At 42.5% G+C, this 21,843-nt stretch overlaps 1 pseudogene; it reads left to right on the plus strand.

The window, feature by feature from the left end:
* Positions 1–624: 624 nt before the first annotated feature.
* On the plus strand, positions 625–20,644 carry LOC138775574 (electron transfer flavoprotein subunit alpha, mitochondrial-like; annotated as a pseudogene).
* The last annotated feature ends 1,199 nt before the right edge of the window (positions 20,645–21,843 follow it).

A 21,843-nucleotide genomic window follows, 5' to 3' on the forward strand; every position in this document is an offset into this window, starting at 1 on the left:
TCTTGTTCCATGTGGTAAAGAGCTGCAGTTTCTGTGTTTTCTAAACTATTAAAATGTAGGTAAAAGTTGTGTGCCTTTGCTGTGATATTTTCTTTTGTGGCAAGTGTGTATCCTCTATGGCCCCAAGGCAGAAACATGGCAGCTGGCTTACCATTCCCTAAAAGACCTAAATGCTTGGAAACCTGAAGCTTCCCCTTGACAGCTTTCCAAATGGCTCTCATTCTTCAGGGAATGAGCAGATGCAGTTGCACAGCTTGTGCCATGAACATGGATGTGTACAATTTAGTTGCTTCTGTGTTTGGTGAAGATGCCACAGTCCTTTTAGTAAGTTGGGCTCTAACCATAATGTCCACACACCAGCTGTCGGCTATCTTCCCTGCCAGCTGCTGCTCTGAGTATGTGCTTTATACAGTTTCCATGGTGTGTACTGTAAAGGCTGCCAGTGGATAGAAAGAATACTCCTTTGCAGTATGCATCAGGATGTTCACACTCTCCCTTATCCATTGATCTTGGAGAAATACTAAATGAAAGTAGGTATGGTGTGCATGTGATATTGCTATATTTTTCTGTTTGCTTCATATATTTTATATAAACTAATATTGTGTCCTTTCCAACATTTTGCAGGAAATGCCTTGTGCACTGTGAAGTGTGATGAAACGGTGAAAGTGCTGACTGTCAAGGGACATCTTTTGAAGCTGCTCAGAGCTCAGTGGCAATGCAAGTGTTGATAAAAGTAAGTAATCTGAATCAATAGTTAGTCACTTTGGCCCGGATTTATTAATTTCTGTTAATTTTCCCACAGTAACCAATCACAGCTCAGGTTCATATCTTAATGAGCTTTGTTGAAATGAAAGCTGAGCTGTGATTGGTTGCTATGGAGAAATTTCACCAGATTTCCCCTCTAGGTCTGTATTCACAGAATTCAGACCTAGAGAAAGAACAATGTCAGGATGTTGGTATGTAATTTGATCAAACCATATTGCCTCATGTGCTGCGTGCAGGTCTTCTGGCACACGAGTCCCTACTCTAAAACAACACTGTGCCGCTCAGTGACTGCCAAACCTGCAAAGCAAGTGCCAAACAGGGGATTGGGGGGCCACAGAATGGCCCTGCAACCCCACTGTCACAGGACAAAACCCCTTGGGCCTCCCCACCCCCCACAGGCGCTGCTGGTGAAGAAGGCAGCCGCCAAGCAACACAAGTGTGCCACCCCCCACAGGAGCCGCTGGTGAAGAAGGCAAACGCCAAGCAACACAAGTGTGAACAAGGTAGTACTACTCACCAATTCACCAGCAGGTAGAATGGGAGAAAGAGAAGGTACTTACCATATGCACACAGGTGCTTCCTGCTGATTGGGGTCAGAAAGGGGAGAACATATAAAATACAGACCTAGAGAAAGAGGAGTGGCTGCACCTCACACTCATGTTTACACTAATGCCTCCTCTGCTATATTTAAAAACCAACGCCAGAATGTTGGTATATAATCTTCTTTAACCATATTGCCTCGTGTACCGCGTGCAGGTCTTCTGGTACACGAGTCCCTATTCTAAACAACACTGTGCCTTCAGCAACCTCCAACCCGCAAAGCAAGTGCCAAAGATGGACATGGGACTCACAGGTCCATGACTAAAAATAGTCTTTAAAGCGAATGTACCATTGTAATGTGACATGGCTCAATTGATTCTAATGGAGCTGCGTCACAAAGGGGAGGGGATATTGTCAAACTGGGGGGAGGGGCGTGCCTGCCCTCAGCACTCCCAGCTGTGCCAGTGCACTAGAAAAGAAAGGTGCAGAATTCGGGAATCGGTTAAAAAAAAAAAAAAACTGCCTCCGGGATCCCCACGCCAGCGCTAATTGCCTAACGTGTAAAAAAAAAAAAAAAAAAATGATGTACCTAATGGTACACTTGCTTTAACATCGCTGTATATTTGTAAAGTGCACCTGTCAATCACATGACCAGGATTTTTGTTGATTCAGGAAAATTGCAAGTTTTCAATCTATTTTAGTATGCCATTTTATGTGACCACAGTGCTCCTGTACCGATGATGATGTTGTGACATTTTTAAATTAAATATAGCACACACGGTATAGTGTTGTCACAGTTTTCCTTCAATAAACATTATTGTAAACTATTTGATTGCAAGTAAACCCTAACCAACATATGCCATAAAAAATATCTGAAATTATGTTTTTGCTGTTCTAGTAACTCCTCCCGCAGCAGTTGGAAAATCTGAGTGGTTACAGCAGAGCTTGACTAAAAGTGATCGTCCAGAACTGACCAGTGCAAAGGTCGTTGTTTCTGGAGGTAAGTTTGCAGAAGATGCTGGGACATACAGTATATAAAATTTTCCTTTCTGTCCTTTAAGTAAAACTTATGCAATTTTTTATTTAGGTCTGTTTCAAAACATCTTACCCAATATTGTTTTAGACATACCGATATATAAAGACTTCACGGAGACCCTAATAGGTAGAATGGTGCCGCTCTGTCCACTATTCATTCTCTATGGAGGCCTCCGGAGGAAAGCCGAGTACAGCACTCTGCTCTCATCTGGCTCCATAGGAATGAATAGAGCTGTGGGGTCATGCGCCTCACCCACGGCTGTATTTAAACAAAGGAGCCAGGGGCCGTTCTGGAGATTGACCTCTGTACCCCTGCAATTTCTTATTTGTCCCACAGTTTAAGGTAGGCAAACTCTTTAAGTCATCTAGCCAGAACACAAGGATGGAGTTAGGAGGAGGGAATGGTATGGGGGTATTGCTGCATGGTTTTACATACAGAAGTCCAACATTAGAATGTTTAAGATAGTTTGAAATAAACTTGATACAACTTGGTAAACCCCAGTAAGGCAACAAACAAATTAAAAGGCTTGTAGGGGGTGTGGTTTCCTTCTGCACCCCGATTACCATAATTTATGACTGCAAACTGGTGGAAATCTTGTCTACACCAGCTCAGAATACGTGCCGCTCAATAAACCCAGCATTGGACACATGGCCGGGGATCTAGTTACGACCAGTGTACATATGTACTGGTCTTAATAAATCCCCCCCTCCCCCCACTCTGCCAACATCACTTTTAGTCTTTGAGATGTTACTGTGAATATGGGGTTATTGAATTATAATAAACATGACTCGCTTATATTTAGCATTTTTTGCTTTTGTAATACTATTTGAATTCTATGCTTACTCTGTTTAATTTAAGGTCGAGGGCTGAAGAGTGGAGAGAACTTTAAGTTGCTCTATGATCTGGCAGATCAGCTGCATGCTGCAGGTAAGGCCTGGATCATATATAATATTAGTATATATTATGTATAGACTTATCTGCCATGTATATACTGTGTGTATATATGTATGAAATTGTTTAGATTTTGCAACATCTGACAATGAGGTAAATAACATAAATTATCTCATTACAATGGTACCTAAACACCCCCCACCCCACTTGTAAAAAAGATCACAAATGTTTTATACTGGCATCATATCTGTTAAACAATTTCATTACGCTTCAAGGGGGAGATTTATCAAACATGGTGTAAAGTAGAATTGACTCAGTTGCCCCTAGAAACCAATCAGATTCCACCTTTCATTAATCACAGATTCTTTAGAAAATGAAAGGTGGAATCTTTTTCTCACCAGTGTGTATATAAGAATATGCCTGGAAAAGGGAATGACAGTAGGTAAATGGTGGGGATTATTAAAGTTCAGCCTTCTCTGCAGTATTATGCAAAATGTATCTGGGCTTTCCCTATGTATCATAGTTTGTAAGGCTAAAAAACAGACATGCCCATGAATAGCATTTAATCCTGTAGTGATGATCCAGAGGAATGCAAAAACCCCACGAGGTAGAAGCCAGTTTTCCTCATTTTAGGGAAACTAGCCTGTAATGGTATTACTCTCCAGGAAAACATCCAGGCCTATTTGTAACTCTCATTGAGTTCACCATGAGCACTTCCTCTGGCAGAGAGTTCCATAATCTCACTGTTCTAACAGTAAAGAAACCATTTTTGTGCTTGGATATAAATTTTTATACGTAGTTTTTCAGCCACCCCTTCAGCCATTTTTTTAAAAAACTGAATAACCCTTATTGTGGTAATGTTTCTGGGTTCTGTTGCACATCCATACCATTTGTTGTTCTGGTTTCCCAACTTTGAACTCTCTCCAGCTCCACTATATGTTTCTTGTACACTGGGTGCCCAAACGTGTACACCATTCTAACAGTGGTAAAAGTAATTCTTTGTCATGTACATCTATGCCCCCATTTGATGCACCCCATAGTCTTACTTACCTTGACAGCAGCTGCCGGACACTGGTTGGTATAGTTACATTTATTGTCAACTAAAACTGCTAAACCCTTTTCCATATCAGTTGTACCCAGTGTTTTCCTATTTATTACGTAGACAGACTCATTTCTGGTATGGCAGCATAGATTTTACATCAGATAGCAGGGCAAAGTTCAGACATTAATGGCATATCTAATCAATGTGCCATAAATCTCTATAGAAAGCAAAAGCCCTTTAAGTGTATTTCTTCCTATTTTGTCAGTAAGGGTACAAACCCACTTGACGTATTTGCTGCGTGAATCAGTCTTAAAAAATAAGCAGGCAAAACGCAGGTTGGCTTTATACAATTGTTCTGTGTTAAAATACGCAATTGCGTATTTTTGAAGCATGAAGCTACATGCGTTTTTCACACAGGTTGTTAAAGGGGTTGTCCGGCGAAAAAAAATTATTCACAGAATAACACACATTACAAAGTTATACAACTTTGTAATGTATGTTATGTCTGTGAATGGCCCCCTTCCCCGTGTCCCACCACCCCCACCCGTGTACCCGGAAGTGTGGTGCGCTATACATTACCTGTCGCGTGCCGACCACGGTCTCCGATCGTCAGCAGTGACGTCTTCTTCGGGAGTTTGGCGGATCTTCCCGAGTGCCGGCCGCCCTCTGCAGCGTCATCCGAAGCTCAGCCGCGATTGGCTGAGCATAACTGTGCTCAGCCAATCGCGGCTGAGCAGCTGATGACGTGGCCGCGTCATCAGCCGCTCAGCCGCGATTGGCTGAGCACAGTTATGCTCAGCCAATCGCGGCTGAGCTTCGGATGACGCTGCAGAGGGCGGCCGGCACTCGGGAAGATCCGCCAAGCTCCCGAAGAAGACGTCACTGCTGACGATCGGAGACCGTGGACGACACGACATGCGGTGAGTATAATGCACCACACTTCCGGGTCTAGCGTGGGTGGGGGGAAACACGGGGAAGGGGGCCATTCACAGACATAACATACATTACAAAGTTGTATAACTTTGTAATGTGTGTTATTCTGTGAATAATTTTTTTCGCCGGACAACCCCTTTAACAACTGATGCTTTGCTAACAACAAGCTTCACGCTTCAAAAATACGCAATTGCGTATTTTAACGCAGAACAATCGTATAAAGCCAACCTGCGTTTTGTCTGCTTATTTTTAAGACTGATTCACGCAGCAAATACGTCAAGTGGGTTTGTACCCTAATACATATTCTTTTTAGAAGTACTTCTAATAATGTTCTTGTCCTGTACAGTGGGCGCCTCTCGGGCAGCTGTAGATGCTGGTTTTGTGCCCAATGACATGCAGGTTGGACAGACTGGAAAAATAGTTGCACCTGTAAGTATGCTACAATAATTTATAGAAACTGCATGCGCCAATGTTCTACCTCCTTTCATTAGGGATGATCTGTGGCCTTTTCAAAGAAATGTCAGCTATTACGACCCCTCTAGATCTACCGCTCCAGTGATGCATTTCTGCCGTTTTTCCCCTAATCCCTCCCTTTTTGTTTGCTAGCTATCAGTGTTAGTTTCATCATCCTATATGTGAATTAGAGCCTAGACTGTCGACTGCGCAGTCATCACCGCTCAGTTCGCAATGGAGACTGTCAAGTGGGCAGTTCTCTACATGGGCTTATATTTGTGCCCTGTTATAAGCAGCGTTGAAGGGGTTATCCAGAGCACCAGTACATTAAGGTATAAAACACAAAGCGATGCACCTGATGGTACATTCTCTTTAAGAATGTAATGTTTCTCTCCTAATGACATTCAAGTCGCCCCCATTGCCATTTTTCAAACTAAAAATATATAAACAGAAGAATTTAAACAGACGCAATGGGGAAAATCTATCAAACATGGTGTAAAGCGAAACTGGCTCAGTTGCCCCCAGCAACCAATCAGATTCCATCCTTCTTTCAGTCTGTGAGGAATAAAAAGTGTAATCTGATTGGTTGCTAGGGGCAACTGAGCCAGTTTCACCTTACACCATGTTTTATAAATAAATAAAAAAAAAAAAAATCTGAGCTAAGTATTTATTCTGCACAATGAATATCTTTAACCCTTAGGCGACTTTGGACATACCCGTATGTCCAGGGTCGCCTCCCCGCGCCACGGCCGCCAGATGCCGCTTGTAGCCCGGGACCGCGGGTATTAGCGGGCACTGTCCGATCGCTGTGCCCGCTAATCCAGTAATCGGATGCAGCTGTCAAAGTTGACAGCTGCATCCGTTTACCGAATGCAGCCGTTCCCTGGTGTCTGGAGGAGCGATCCACACATCCTACCCCTTCTGGGGGGTTAATGGCGATGATACTGGCTCGGTACTCGATTGCTTCCAGCTGCAGCAGCCGGAAGTAAACGAGTGCCTATCTCATGGATCTGTGCTGCATATCTGTGCAGCACAGATCTCTATGAGAGATCAGTGCACTTATACTAGAAGTCCCCCAGGGGGGGCTTCTAGTATAAGTGTAAAAGTACAAACAAAAGTGTTATTATAAGTAAAAAGCCCCCTCCCCTAATAAACGTCAGAATCACCCCCCTTTTCCCATGTTATAAATAAAAATAAATAAATAAACGTTTGGTATCGCCATGTGCGTAATTGCCCGAACTATTAATTTATCCCATTCCCGATCTCGCACGGTAAATGGCGTAAGCGCCAAAAAATCCCAAAGTGCAAAATTGCGCATTTTTGGTCGCATCAAATCCAAAAAAATTGTAATAAAAAGCGATCAAAAAGTCGCATATGCGCAATCAAGGTACTGATAGAAAGAAGACATCATGGCGCAAACAATGACACCTGACACAGCCCCATAGACCAAAGGATAAAAGCGCTATAAGCCTGGGAGTGGAGCGATTTTAAGGAACATATTTATGTTAACAATGGTTTGAATTTTACAGGCCATCAGATACAATGAAAGTTATACATATTACATATCGTCGTAATCGTAACAACTTGAGGAACATATATAACAAGTCAGTTTTACGCAGCGAACTGCGTAAAAACGAAAAAAAAAAAACAAATAAAAGAAATGCGTTTTTTTTTCAATTTCACCACACTTTGAATTTTCTTTTGGTTTCACAGTGTAATTTATGAAAAAAATTCAGCCTGTCATTGCAAAGTACAATTAGTGGCGCAAAAAATAAGGGCTCATGTGGGTCACTAGGTGGAAAAATGAAAGTGCTATGGCCTTTTTAAGCACAAGGAGGAAAAAACGAAAACGCAAAAATTCGAATTGGCCGGGTCCTCTAAGGGTTAATGAAATATAATGCCCAATGCCACAACTGCTAATTTCTGGTCACATCATATTACATAAAATTAAATAAGTAAAACCGTGCTATACACATTAAATTTAAAAGTTACATGGGTCAGAATATAGCAATTCAAAGCATTTTTAGTGAAATCTAACAAATTATAGAATATACAATAAATTTATAATTGCTGCAAACGTACTGACCTGCAGAATAGAGAGAACAGGTAAGTATTACTGCAGTGTGAATGGCGCAAAAAACACAACCCCTTCAAAATGTGCAAACCTACATTTGTTTTATTTGTTTCACAATACATTTTAGGGTAAAATAGAAGGTGTCTTTTAAAAAAAAATACAATTGGTCCCGCAGAGAACAAGCTTGTGGGTCTGTATGTTGAAAAATCAGTATTATGGGTACTAGAGGAGTTGCAAACCTACCAAAACTTGCTGACAGAGGAAGTAGTTAAAAGTTGTAAAATACACTAGATTTGCATTTCCAGGGAAATACATAGTGCTTGAAAAGAGCACCCCTTTACCAGTGACTTCCTTTTAACTTTAATCCTGGGTGCCGTACCTTTAAGAGCGACTTGGGTCCCATCCCTTTAAGAGCAACATGGGTCGCTTTAAGAGCGACGTGGGTCCCTTTAGGAGCGACCTGGGTCGCTTTAAGAGCGACAAGGGACCCAGGTCGCTCTTAAAGGGACCCGGGTCGCTCTTAAAGGGACCCGGGTCGCTCTTAAAGGGACCCGGGTCGCTCTTAAAGGGACCCGGGTCGCTCTTAAAGGGACCCGGGTCGCTCTTAAAGGGACCCGGGTCGCTCTTAAAGGGACCCGGGTCCAATACCATTTGGAGTGACTTGGGTCCCGTTTAAGAGCAATTTGGGTCCCGTCCCTTTAAGAGCGACCTGTGTACCTTTAAGAACGACCTGGGTACTTATAATGGTAAAGATCATTGCTTGGTTACCGTGACAATCTTACTTATGTCAGTGAGACAAAATCATTAAGGACCTTCCATATATTACATCTTCTATTGGCCAATAGTGGACATGTGACTGTGGATGGAGTGATACATTGCCAGACAAGACCTTAGAGTTCCTATTGGCTGCTATATTTAAGCTATTTGCATATGTGCTGTGATTGGCTGTTAGCGGTTAGAGTGTGGCCATTATTTGCAATGGGCCATTATTTTCTATGGGAAATTTGGGGTCTTTAGTGTCAAGTTTTTATTGAGGAAGATTTAATGCATACAATAAACAGGATGAAGGCAAAATAGCCCCACGCAGGGGGGGATAAAGTACATTGGATACCTCCTCCAGGTTTGGAAGAAGAAAACATAAGATCAAGTAAGAGGAAACATAAAACAAACAAACAGATATACAGTATTAGCATACAAGGTCGTTCAAGTGCCTGCAGGATTTAAACATGAAGGGTAATAGAGTCCCTTGGGGGGGGGAGTGGAGGGTTCAGCTCATGCATAGATATGGAGGAATCCATCGCTAGGAAGCCAGACGGAGCATTGAAAGTAGGGATGGGGTGGTTGCGTAGTCTAACCATGGTTGCCAGACTGCGGTGTATCGTTCGAGTGTGTCAGTACGGGTGGCTTCAATTTTTTCATAGAGCATGAATACATTCACCCTGTCAACAACTGCCTGGACTGACAGTGTGGGAGATCTCCATTTGGCCGCTATGTGGATTCTGGCAGCCATAAGGACGTGTTGGAGTAGTTTATGTTGTTTGAAATTAGTGGAGGGAAATTTGTCTCCTAGTAGGAGTGCTGATGGCCTTTAGGGAGGGCTTTGTGAAGCAGGGAGGAGAGAATTACCAATATAGAATCCCAAAAAGCTAGAGACCACAGGGCAGGTCCACCAAGTATGCAGTGTATTGCCAGTAATCTGAGCAGCCATGGAAACCGGTCGGTGGCACATGGGGATAGAATTTATGAAGGAGGCTGGGCACATAATGGACCCTATGTAGCACCTTAATCGAGGATTCCATAAGGGACACTTGTCGGCTTCCTTTAGTGATCCGTTCACAGCAATGATGCCATCGCTCTGGGGATAGTGTAAAAGCAAGGTCAGTTTCCCATTTGATCATGAAAGGTAATTTGGTCTGTGGGGGGGAGGGGAGTTGAATGTGGAATACAGATCTGAGATTATCCCCTTCCCGGTTGGGTCAGAACGGCAAATGTGTTCAAATGATGAGAAGGAGATGCTAGTGTTGCCTTGCCACGGGAGGGATTCGAGAAAATGGTAAATTTGGCGTAGTCTAAACAGTTCTGAGGGCGGAACGAGGTGGTCTTGACGAAATCTGTCTAAAGGGACTAATATGGAGTGTTGCGTAAACTTCTTGAGGGTGGTCAGATGGTTTTCCGTCCACCACCAAAATTCTGAGGGGGAAAGGCCAGGGGGGAACATAGGATTGCGAAGTATTTCTAGCATTGGGGAGGGGTTTAATTGCAATTTGTACTGGAAGCGGAGGGTTCTCCAGAGAATCAGTGAATGGTGTGTTAATGGGGACTTGGCTTTCAGTTCTCGTGGGAGAAGACCGGTGGACCATAGTAAGCCATTCAAGGAGTAGGGTTCCAAATATTTGGGGTCTTTAAACGTAAATTTCTTAAAAATGACAAATCTGATCGAAATGAAAAATAAATAGCACACCACACACTGCCGAGGGCTTCGAAACGCAGTTTGAACGGAGTCTGTGCGTAAAGCGGTTCGGGCTGTATTATGAGCAGAAAAATAGCTGGAAGAAGGAGAAACGGAAGAAGAATATGGATTACAATATAGTGCTTTTCAAGCACTATAATAGATTACTAAACAAATATTGTTAACATGTCAGTTTTTACCACAAGGAAAAGGTGAAAGCTATAGAATTCATTTATTTTCTCTAATTGTACCCCACAAAAAACTTTTATTTGGTTTCTCATTACACTGTATGGTTAATTGATGCGTGCAAACTGGGTCTGGTGACATGATGTATATAACTTATATCTTATGCTTCTGTTGGAAAAATTAGAGATATGTGTCTTAGAAGGTGAGAAGGAAAAAATTTAAATCAAGTACTGACTGCATGCTTAAGAGGCGAAAATGTGCTGTGTTTGGACCAATTTAGAACTTTGTTTTCTGCACCTGATCAGGATTAGGCTAGGTTCACATTGCGTTTTTGCAATGCGTTTTTGCAATGCGTTTTTTTCTTTACAAAAAAACGGATGCATTTGTGTACATCCGTTTTTCCATTGTCTTCCATTGTAAAAAAAAAAAAAAGAAAGCGGGACAAAACATACCACAAATGCACAAATGGGTTGAGAAGTGCCAGTGGTGGGGAACTGGTAGGAGGATACTGGGGAGCATGTAGATATAATTAATAACTGCTATACTAACGATGTCTGTGCAGCCCTTGCTGCACGATCGTTGAGCCGTGTAATAGGCTTGGTAGAAAATCAGGCCATGTAATACGGCCCTTACTGTTGTGGGACTGTGAAAATGATTGATGAAGTTCCGTGATAAGCCTCCAGCCTTTGGGCTCCTTCAGACTAATTTCTTGTATAAGCATATGTAAGAATAAATCTGCGCTTTTAAACAGTAAATAGTATTAACCTGGAGAATTTAGCATTTTATTTTTTTTCATAAATACTCGCCTTTTTCCAGTTATTGAGGGTGTAAAGCCTGTAACAGACAATAAGACGGTATGTTCTACCCATTAAGATCGTACTGTAAAAATCAAGCACTTGAGTGAAGCTCTACATACCGCTGCCTTTGGTGCTTTCATGGTGTGGTGTCCTTTAAATGAAGTTATACTTAGACTGGTCTGTCAGTACTGGAGTTAATGAGACGGATTAAAGGGGGATCCAGAACATGCTGGCCAAATTGCTTTTATGTTTAACCCCTAGGGATCAGAACATCAACTGCTTTCAGCCAAATGCACTGACATATGAATATTTACAGCAATTTAATGTTTTTTCCAGCTGCCCCCAAGGACTTGCGAATCAATTTGCGAACGTTGTTCTCCTGCCGTTAAAGGCTGAGCTGGATAATTCAGGATGAAAGAGGCTGTCAGCCCAGAGCTTTTTAAGGGGCTTAATAAGAAAGTAGAAATCACTCCCACCCGATATCCAGCCTCCTCCTCTCACCTACTTAAACTTTAATGCTCTGAACAGGGCCTTGCTTCTTGCTCGCTCCATTTTATATAACTTCTAAAGACTTTATTGTACCTTATGCTTTTGCTTTTTTCTAGTCACCTACAACAAAATATGATAAATCTCACTGCAAAGGGGGGGAATGTAAGATGATTTATTGAGGATAGGTATGCTATAAGTAAGCATTGTTTCCATTATGTTGGATATGGTAAAATCCCTTTCAAGATCTCAAGCAACAGATAAACTTTCTTCACTTTTACTGTGTGGATGTCTTTTTATACAACCAAATAAAGTGGGAAAATATATCATAACTTGTGCAGGGGAACAGAGGAGCAGTTGCCTATAGCAGCCATTTTATTTTTCAGAGGCCTTTTTAATACTTTGGTTACTATAGGAAACTGCTCTTCTCTTCCTCTGCACAAATCTCCCCCATAGCCATTACATTTTCAATATATAGGTGTTGCCTGCCGCTGGAACCCTGGCTGGCGATGGCAAGGAAATGTTTCTTCTACAGAGCGGGAAATGTCAGCTGATCAGGCTTGGTGCTCAGACAGAGAAGTGCAAGATTTTTTAAGTAGAAGAAAACAAAATTACCTAGAATTCTTGAATCTGTTTAACCTCTTTACTGCTGTGTTTTTTTTTTTTAACTTGTTTTTTTCCTCCTTGCTCTGTTCATAAGGAGAATGTTGTTTTCCCACTGACTTGTATGAGGACATATATTTTTTTTAATGTCATTCTTCATTTTAGTGTTTTGTGAGACAAACTAATACTAGTAGGGTGGAATAAGGGAAGAAAATACAATTTTATGGGGTTATTGGTGTATATGGCTTGCCGTTTTCATGGTAATCTTGTCTTTGTTTTGTACTTTTTGGGGTTTGTGCCATCTTGACTAGTAAAAATATTGAACTCTGTGTTTAAATCGGATCTGTCGAGCACTGTGTATTTCCATCATTTTAAAATATCCAGCATACTCTTGTTTTTGCTATTCTGCACTTTTGTGAGAGCCACAGAGATGCCAACAGAGAGACCAAACCCAAATGTATGCATTAAAGATTTGTCACAGGTTAATCCTGACTGCAGGAAAGGGGGGGTATGAACCAAGCACTGTGTTCACACACATTGCAGTATTGCAGTGTTTTCACCAAAATGAATGCAATACTGGAATGTGTGAACCCAGCCTAAATATGTAAAAAGATTAAATACAGTTTGGGAGGGGAAGTGTTTTTAATAAGAAACTCAACACAAGAACATAGAAGAAAGATCACAGGCAACATGAAAAATAATAATTTACTGCAGTAAATTAGATGTAGTAGATTAGAGTAGTAGATGCTTTGAACAAACTTCCAGTAGATGTGGTTAGTAAATCCACAATTAAGGGCCCTATGTCAGAGGCCAATCTGGAGGAGCACGCGAGCGCTTCACATTCTGGTGCTATTACACACGCTGACAGGGAGCGGATAAGAGCGCGGGGGGTTGGTTGGGGGCACTGTCTGCTCCCCAGATCTTGGTATTGTCCAGGGAGCACAAAGGAGATAGCGGTAGTCTGCTGCCGCCACTCCTATTACACAGAGCAGCAGACTGTTGTCATGATTGTACTTTTTTCAACATGTTGAAAAACAAGGATCAGCTGTAGAGATGAGCGAACCTCGAGCATGCTCGAGTCGATCCGAACCCGAACTTTCAGCATTTGATTAGCGGGGGCTGCTGAACTTGGATAAAGCCCTAGTGGCCCTATTCCACCGGACGATTATCGTTTGCATAATTGTTAACAATTAACGATCTCAAACGACCGCTATTGCGAAAGACCTGAAAACGTTCACTCATTTCCATGGAACAATAATCGTTACTTATGATCGTAATTGCGATCATTGTTCTTCGCCATTTATTCGCTATTGCGTTCGTATCTATTGCAAACGACAGAACAATGTCTTATTCAATGCGAACGATTTGCGAACGAGCAACGATAAAAATAGGTCCAGGTCTTATAAAGCGATCAATGATTTCTCGTTCGGTCGTTAATTGTTAACTACATTTCAATTGAACGATTATCATTTAGATTCGAACGATTTAACAATAATCTGAACGATAATCGTCCGGTGGAATAGGGCCCTAAGGCTATGTGGAAAACATGGATATAGTCCTTGGCTGTATCCATGTTTTCCAGACAACCTTAGAGCTTTATCCAAGTTCAGCAGCCCCAGCTAATCAAATACCGAACGTTCGGGTTCGGATCGACTCGAACCCGAACCCAGTTCGCTCATCTCTAATCAGCTGACATCTTGCATGTTTGCTTACTGTTGGCTTTTAACACTAGCTGTTTCACGAAGTGATTATTCGCCAAATACGGTGAATAATCGCTTGGTGTATTAAGCGATCTAGGGAGCAACGTGAGCACCAACCTGTCAGATTAGCGCTCTTGCTTGCTCCTCATTCCCTGCTTGCTGCTGGCGCCATTACATGGACAGGGCACTGCGGGGGGAGTATTGTAACAAATGTTCAGTGCGCCAGCTGGAGTATATACCACCATAAACACCATCAGGGTATTGAGACACAGAAAATCCAAAGCAAAAAGAATCCTCTGCGCAAAACAATTATGTATTCACCAGGTTTACTGATCTATTGGCAATGCATTTCGTGACATCTAATGTTCCTTCATCAAACCACAAAGTATATACCATAAGGTGGCCTAGATGGCCAGGTGGTGTGTGTGTGTGTGTTTTGTTTAGTTCTCCCTTCCTGACAATCTTGCATTTCTGTGACTGATGGGAACTGTGATATGTCTTATTTGTAGTGTATTGTCATTTGCAGTCAATTGGTTCTTTGTGTTTTGCAGGAACTGTATATTGCTGTTGGGATCTCTGGAGCCATCCAGCACTTGGCTGGAATGAAGGACAGTAAGGTAAATGTGAATTTATGATACATCACGTGGTGCTGTGGTATTGTACAGTATTTGAGATTTCTTGGGGGGCTAAATCAAATGTTGTATTTTAAGCACAGCCATGACCTCTGTTTTACCAATTTTCAAAACCTAGTTAGGCCACTTTCTCACATGTGGAAGAACGCATGAAGCTAAAACCACCACATTTTTTCTTCACTTATAGCGGCGCAGTGTTGCCAGGGTTATCATCATGCAGCTACTGGTGACAGCAGAGGAATTCTGCTAAATGTTGACTCTTCGGTGCAAACCTTTACTATTGTAAATAAGTTTGGAGAAGTAAAGCATTGTATAATTTCTCTCCGCTATGTAACATGACAGGTCTTGCTGCTGTCCACTAAGGGACCCTTGGTCAAATGTTAAGTAAATAAAGGAATGTGAAATCCCATTGGGTAACACTGAGCCTTTTCTTATTGTAGGGCAGTATGATGGCTCAGTGGTTAGCACTGTTCACAATCTCTATATAGAAATGTGCTGTAATGGTGAACATTTCTAAAGTAAAGCTTATCACTTGTTGAACTTTATAAATAAACCTTTTTTTTTCTTCAGTTGGCTGCACTGTTACATTGCGCCATTATCTCTGTGTTTCTGATTTCAGACCATTGTTGCCATAAACAAAGATCCAGAGGCTCCCATATTCCAGGTCTCCGATTATGGCTTGGTGGCTGATTTATTTAAGGTATTGTTTGTGTAGATATAAACTCTTTTATGTTTTTATGTTTGTTTTTTTTCTATCTATTGTCTTGTCTGTATGATTTTCCTAAATATTAAATCTCTTGTTAGAGTAATTGTATTTATTTTTACACTGACCAATACAAAAAAAGAACAGGTGCAGTACTATCTATTCATATCGTCTCATCATTTCCATTTAAAGTGACACTGTCACCCCCTTTGGGCATTCTGACTTCTCTACACAGGTGTAAAGGGTACATTTAGCGTATTTCATATCATACGTCATGGTGTTCGTTCAAGTAAAAAGTGTCTTTTGTCAACTGCAGATTGTATTAAGTGGGCGTGGCCTCTTAGCATTAGCGCCACTTAGCCCCACCCACAACAGCACCGTTGCCCCCCCCCCATGCCAGCCATTGGAACAGCCTGGCCGAAAGGTGTAGACCCACCCCCTTTACGTCGGCCAACCAATGGGCATCAAGAAGGTGGGGCCAACTGTGCCGTTGTGGGCGGGGCTAAGTGGCGCTAAATGCCGCGAGGCCACGCCACTTAATACAGTCTGCAGTTGATAAAAGGACACTTTTTACTTGAACCAACACCATGACGTATGATATGAAATAAGGTTATGAAAAATGCTAAATTTACCCTTTACACCTGTGTAGAGATGTCAGAATGCACAAAGGGGGTGACAGTGTCACTTTAAGGTCACTTATTTCAGCCCAATGTGGTGGCTACTAAATTTTTTTCCTTTCATGCACAATTGTCCATCCATTCCATATTTATAAGTAGCTGGTTTGGTCCAGCTACAAAGACACCATTTTAAATAATAAACCCTTTGCATTGCTTGTCAACAGGAAAAACATTAACTCGTTGAATAGTACAGAATACCACCTCCCCCCCCCCCCCCCCCCAATCTTGGGCGCCTGTTAGGGGAATATGCCCTGTGTATCTAGATCTTTAGTAACAAGTGAAATTCCATAACATTCAGTGAATAATTTAGCAGTTTCTGTGCGTCTGTAGGGATCCCAGCAATCAGACCTACATCAATTGGTAGATTATTGCATATGCTAATGATATATCATTATGATGGGAAAACCACTTTAAAGGGTTTATCCAGTGCTAAAAAAAACATGGCCACTTTATTTCAGAGACAACACGACTGTTGAACTGTTGACTCCAGTTCAGGTGCGATTTGCAATTAAAGGGAACCTGTCACCCCCCGTACCGGGGTGACAGGTTCCCGACCCCCGTTAGAGACCCCTATACTTACCTCATCCCGCCGGGTCCCGCTTCTGGATTCGGTCGGGTCCCGGAGATCTCAGCCGCTGCAGCCCGGCGCGCGCGCTGAGAGATGAGTCCAACGCTCATAGAGAATGACGGAGCGCTGGACTCTCCTGTCATTCTCTATGGGTGTTGGACTCATACTCTCAACGCGCGTGCCGGGGCTGCAGCGGCTGAGAATCTCCGGGACCCGACCGAATCCAGAAGCGGGACCCGGCGGGATGAGGTAGTATAGGGTCTCTAACGGGGGGGTCGGGAGCCTGTCACCCCGGCACGGGGGGGTGACAGGTTCCCTTTAAGCTCCATTCACGTCAATGGAACTGAGCAGCCAAAACTCCGCCCAAAGCTGGAGACAAGAGTGGACGGTCTCTGGAAGAAAGTCTCTGTTTTGTAGCGCTAAATAACCCTTTAAGGGCCATTTACACATGGTCAATTCCCCATAGACTTCAATAGATCACACTAATAATTTATATATTAGCTGTATTTTCCTCAAAATGACTGCTGTATTTTTCTTTATTTTACTGTGTTAATGTACTGAAAAGTAGTAATTAAAAAGTGTTAAAACATATTTACCCTTGTTTATCGCTTATTCTATACACATACTGGTTGTATTAACATCAGTCAACAATTAGTCTGACTTGCCTAATGACATTGACTCAGGTTCATTCACCGTCTGCCTTATTTGCCTTTCTGTGATCTACAGGGGAAAGCAGGTGGCAGTGCCAGTGCTTAATGCTGGCTCCTGAACTGTCGCCTGCTGGCAAGATCCAAGCCACAGTCACTAAAGTGTACAACATGTAGACTATTTCCCAATAAATTTTGTTAGAGAGCACATTAATTCCACGTGATGGAAACATAGATATTGTAAATAATTGAAGATTTGTTTTCATCAGAAGCTTTTCATTGAGGACTACACTCCTTCACATTAACACATTTGGCTAAAGCACAGGTTAACCTATACAACCAGTTGGCATTTATCAGTGTGGGTGACATGTTTTCTTTGTACAATCAAACTTGGAGTGACAGATTTAATAAAAGGGGGGAAAAAAAAACGATATACTCTGTGTGTGTATATGTATATACACACACACACACACACACACACACACACGTACCTTGGTTTAAGAGCGTTTTGCAAGAAGAGCTCACCGTTTTTCAAAATAGTAACTTGGTTTAAGAGCATTGCTTTGGTTAAGAGCTCCCTGTACTAGGTAAACAGATTGCTGAACTCAGGGAGACCAGCCAAACGACAACACTGCCGGCTGCTAGTGAAAGCGCTCAAAGCAGTGAAGTCCTAGGTGCATTGCCCCCTGGAAAACATGAAATATGCAAAAGAAGAGCCCGTGGAGCCTCATTGAAGAGTCTTAAAAACACAGGACTAGCCAGATATCCCCTCCGGGAAGGACCCAGCCAAGGGGCAGTTATCCTGTTAGGAAAACCACCAAAACCACCATATTAAGTGGCCCTATAAGTCAGTGTAATGACAAGGGATAAACCAAGGCTAGGTAACCATCCACATACAGCTGTTTCGGGGTGTTGCCTCTCATCAGTGTGGAGCAGGATTCTGGCTAGGTGGGAGCAATGCCTAGTAGAGCCATAAGAGAAAAAGATTGCTGAACTCAGGGAGACCAGCCAAACGACAACACCACCGGCTGCTAGTGAAAGCGCTCAATGCAGTGAAGTCCTAGGTGCATTGCCCCCCTGGGAAACATGAATATGCAAAGCCTATTTGAAGAGTCTCAAAACACAGGACTAGCCAGATATCCCCCCGGGAAGGACCCAGCCAAGGGGGCAGCTCCTGTTAGGAAACCACCCTGTACTAGGTGGGAGGGTGAGTGGGGGAGGGGCATGGTCTTGCATAGCAGGGTCTACAGCACTGTACTCTGACCCAGGAAGTCTCCCTCACCTTCCAAATCACAGCAGATCTACTTCAGGCTGGGGCTCTTACATCAGGGGACAGGACAGTGGAGGTAATACCTTCATAACTGTAACCCCTCTCTCCCCAGACAGAGTGCTTCATTTATGTGCCCACATGTGCCCTGCTTATTCCATCATGCTCCCTGCAGTCTCTGTCATCCCTTGGGTTCCCATCCTCTCCATTCCTGCTATAATGTGCCTGCACTTACTTTCAGCTATACCTCACTGCTGCTATAATGTGCCTGCACTCAGCCATTCACACTGCTGTATAGAAAAGTTTGGCACTGTCCTCCTGCACAGCTCTGTGATTCTCACTTCCTGATTGGTCCATGCTGAGCACACATCCCTTCTCCATTGCTGTCATGTGACCACACAGCCCTCTGACAGCAGCCCTGCTTCTCTATATCTAGCCTATTGTACTAGGCTAGAATAGAGATAGAATAGGCCTATTGTACTTCTGCAGTTCCATCCTGTATCTACAAACTGCTGCTGTTTTTTCATGTTTATGCACTTACTATACATCATAGTCTACATACTGATTGCTGTACTGCACAGTAACTTATAATATCACATATTCAGCTGTTTCTCATTGTTTTTTCCATGTGTTCTACATGCTATTCAGGGGGAAAAATAATATAGAGAGAGATAGATAGATATATTGTGCAGCTGGAGAGGCTTTGTCTATTCACTTATGTCCTCACAGCTGTATATATGGCAGCCCTCAGTTGTTCAGATGTCTCCCTGTTTGGGTATAGCAGAGATCTATCATATGAGGTTGACAGGACAAAGGCACTTGAGACTGCCCTGATAACTCCTGGGTCAGGCAGAATAGATGGGATGACAGGTTTCCGTTTAAGGGTATATGCACACTGAGCAATTCTCGAGGAATTGAAGCAGAAAGTTTTCAGGCAGAATTCAAGCAGAATTTAAGCCCCCCCATTGACTTCTATAGGATTCCTCTAGCAGATCTACAGCAGAAAATTCTGCTCGGAAATTCTACAGTGTGAACAGAGCAGAAAACCCATTGAACACAATGGGACTTTGCTCTGTACATATTTTACGGGAGGAATTTCAAGCTGAAATTCCTCTTTAATTCCTCGCCTTTTCCTCAGTGTGCACATACCCTAAAGGGGTAGTCCCATCTGAACGAACATGTCAATCACCCCTGCAGAGCACACTGACAGGCAGAGAACTGTGACTAGGCATGGCCTGGACACCGCTCAGATGACGTTTATAGCTGTCCCTGTGCGCTGGATTAAACAGTCTTTTACTGTGATATACTATTAGGGTGGGTTCACACTACGGAATCCGCACGAATAAGTTCCGTCGGATTCTGTAGCTCGTACCTGCTCACGGCGGCGTGCATATCCGCCCGCGCCATAGACACCATTCTATGGCCAGGTGGATTACACTGTCCGCCGAAAGAATTGCCATGAATTCGCCCGCCCATAGAATTGAGTTTATGGGACGGGCGGAGATGTGCACCACTGTGAGCGGGTACGAGCAACTGAACTGAACAGAACAGAACTTATCCGCACGCATTCTGTAGTGTGAACCCACCAATACCGAGGAAGCAACCCCTGACATGGTAGAAGACCTTTCTACAAGATCCATGCAGCGTCCCTGGGAGCTTAATCAGCATAGATGTGCTGATTGGTACCCTTTAATTAAAGGAAAAGTCTGGCAATTTAGAGAAAAAAGTTGGCAGGGGGGATCTTAATAAACAAGGACTACTTACCTCTGTCCATGCCCACGTAGCGCTGATGTCATCACAATTTTGGGGAATTGTCAGTTACTGTCAAGAAGGTAATATCAAGCCTATGCTTCCCTTCACCAATCTGAGGGTCTTTCAGGCCCGACAAACCTTGGACTGTCAGTGTATTTCTCTAGGGGGGTGGGTCCTACTTTACTAGAAACAATGCTTACTATCTATAACTGTGCTTATTTTTTTTTTTATAGGCGGTACCAGAAATGACTGAAGTACTAAAGAAAAAATAAAGGCTGTCCAATGGAATAACTACTGCTTCTAGAAAATTTCCATGTAATTAATTCTATAAGTAAACACAGACATGACAACACAGAACACTGTATAAAGTTTGTATACTTTTTTTTATTTGCAGTGTTTAAATGACTGTTACTACTTTATTAAACTTCAATGATAACATTTAAGCTTTGTGAGTAATGTATATGGTGTTGCTATGGGCAACTATTACTTATCACAGATGGTCATATAGAATGAAAGGAGAAGTAAGTGGTCTGGCCATTATAGTAATAGGGCCAACAAACTCCCATTATCCAAACGAAAAATATACTTCACAGATCACATGCTTAATTAGCACAGTTTTTAATAAAATGTATAGAGCCACTTGCGGCAGATTCTAGCTTTTCTGCAGCCTGATAAAAATCATAAGAAAGGTTTGCATGCATACAATTTACAGTATAACAGTATCAGCTAAGTAGACACAATGGGGGAATTGTGTGTCTTTTGCGTAGTAAGGGCCCTATTACATGGATCGATAATTGGCCGATTGTCTCTATTACACAAACAAAAGGATAAAGATCAGCTGATAACAATTATCGGCTGATCAAGTCTTTAGGTCCAACACCAAGATCATCAGCCGCCAACGGCGCACCGCACGGCCAATGGCTGACAGTTGAACAAACTGTTAATACATTACCTCTCCACACTCCCAGTCTTCTGCCCTCTGCTTGCTTCTTGTCACTGTAGCTTCAGAGCGGTCTCTGAGCTGACAGGCCGCTCAGCCAATCACTGACCGAGGAGTCCTGGCCAGTGATTGGGCTGAGCGGCCTGTCAGCTCAGAGACTGCTTTTGAAGCTACAGCAGAGGGCAGGAGAAGACTGGGAGCATGGAGAGGTAATGTATGCCAGTTTAGGGCAAGGGCTGCACTGACATCACGAACAGTGTCTATGTCCGTGCCCTTGCTAAATTATTGAGACGTGTAATAGGCATAGTAAATAAGCGCTGATCTAGCAGACTGGCGCTTGTTTACATTATTGATCAAGCCGCCCGTCTAGTAGGACCCTTTTTTCCCATTTTTTTTTTAAATGTAAAAATATTTGATATTGACACTGTCAGAACTATTAGTTTATTAATTTTCCATAAGTCAAACTCAAATTGAATTTTGTTTGCGACATATATCGGAAAAATATAAAGCGATTTAAAAAGTTCTATTTTAAAATGTTACTGATAAAAACTACAAATCACAGTGGGAAAAAAAAGCCCTCATACAGACACATCGACGGGAAAAAAGTGTTAGCAATTTTAACCCCGTAAGGTCGACGGCAATTTTTGTTTTTGCTTTTTACACTTTGTTTAAAAGTCCATAGCGCGTGCATTTTTTCACCTA

This window comes from Dendropsophus ebraccatus, unplaced genomic scaffold, assembly GCF_027789765.1.
Source record: "Dendropsophus ebraccatus isolate aDenEbr1 unplaced genomic scaffold, aDenEbr1.pat pat_scaffold_1781_ctg1, whole genome shotgun sequence".
NCBI classification, from domain to species: Eukaryota; Metazoa; Chordata; class Amphibia; order Anura; family Hylidae; genus Dendropsophus; species Dendropsophus ebraccatus.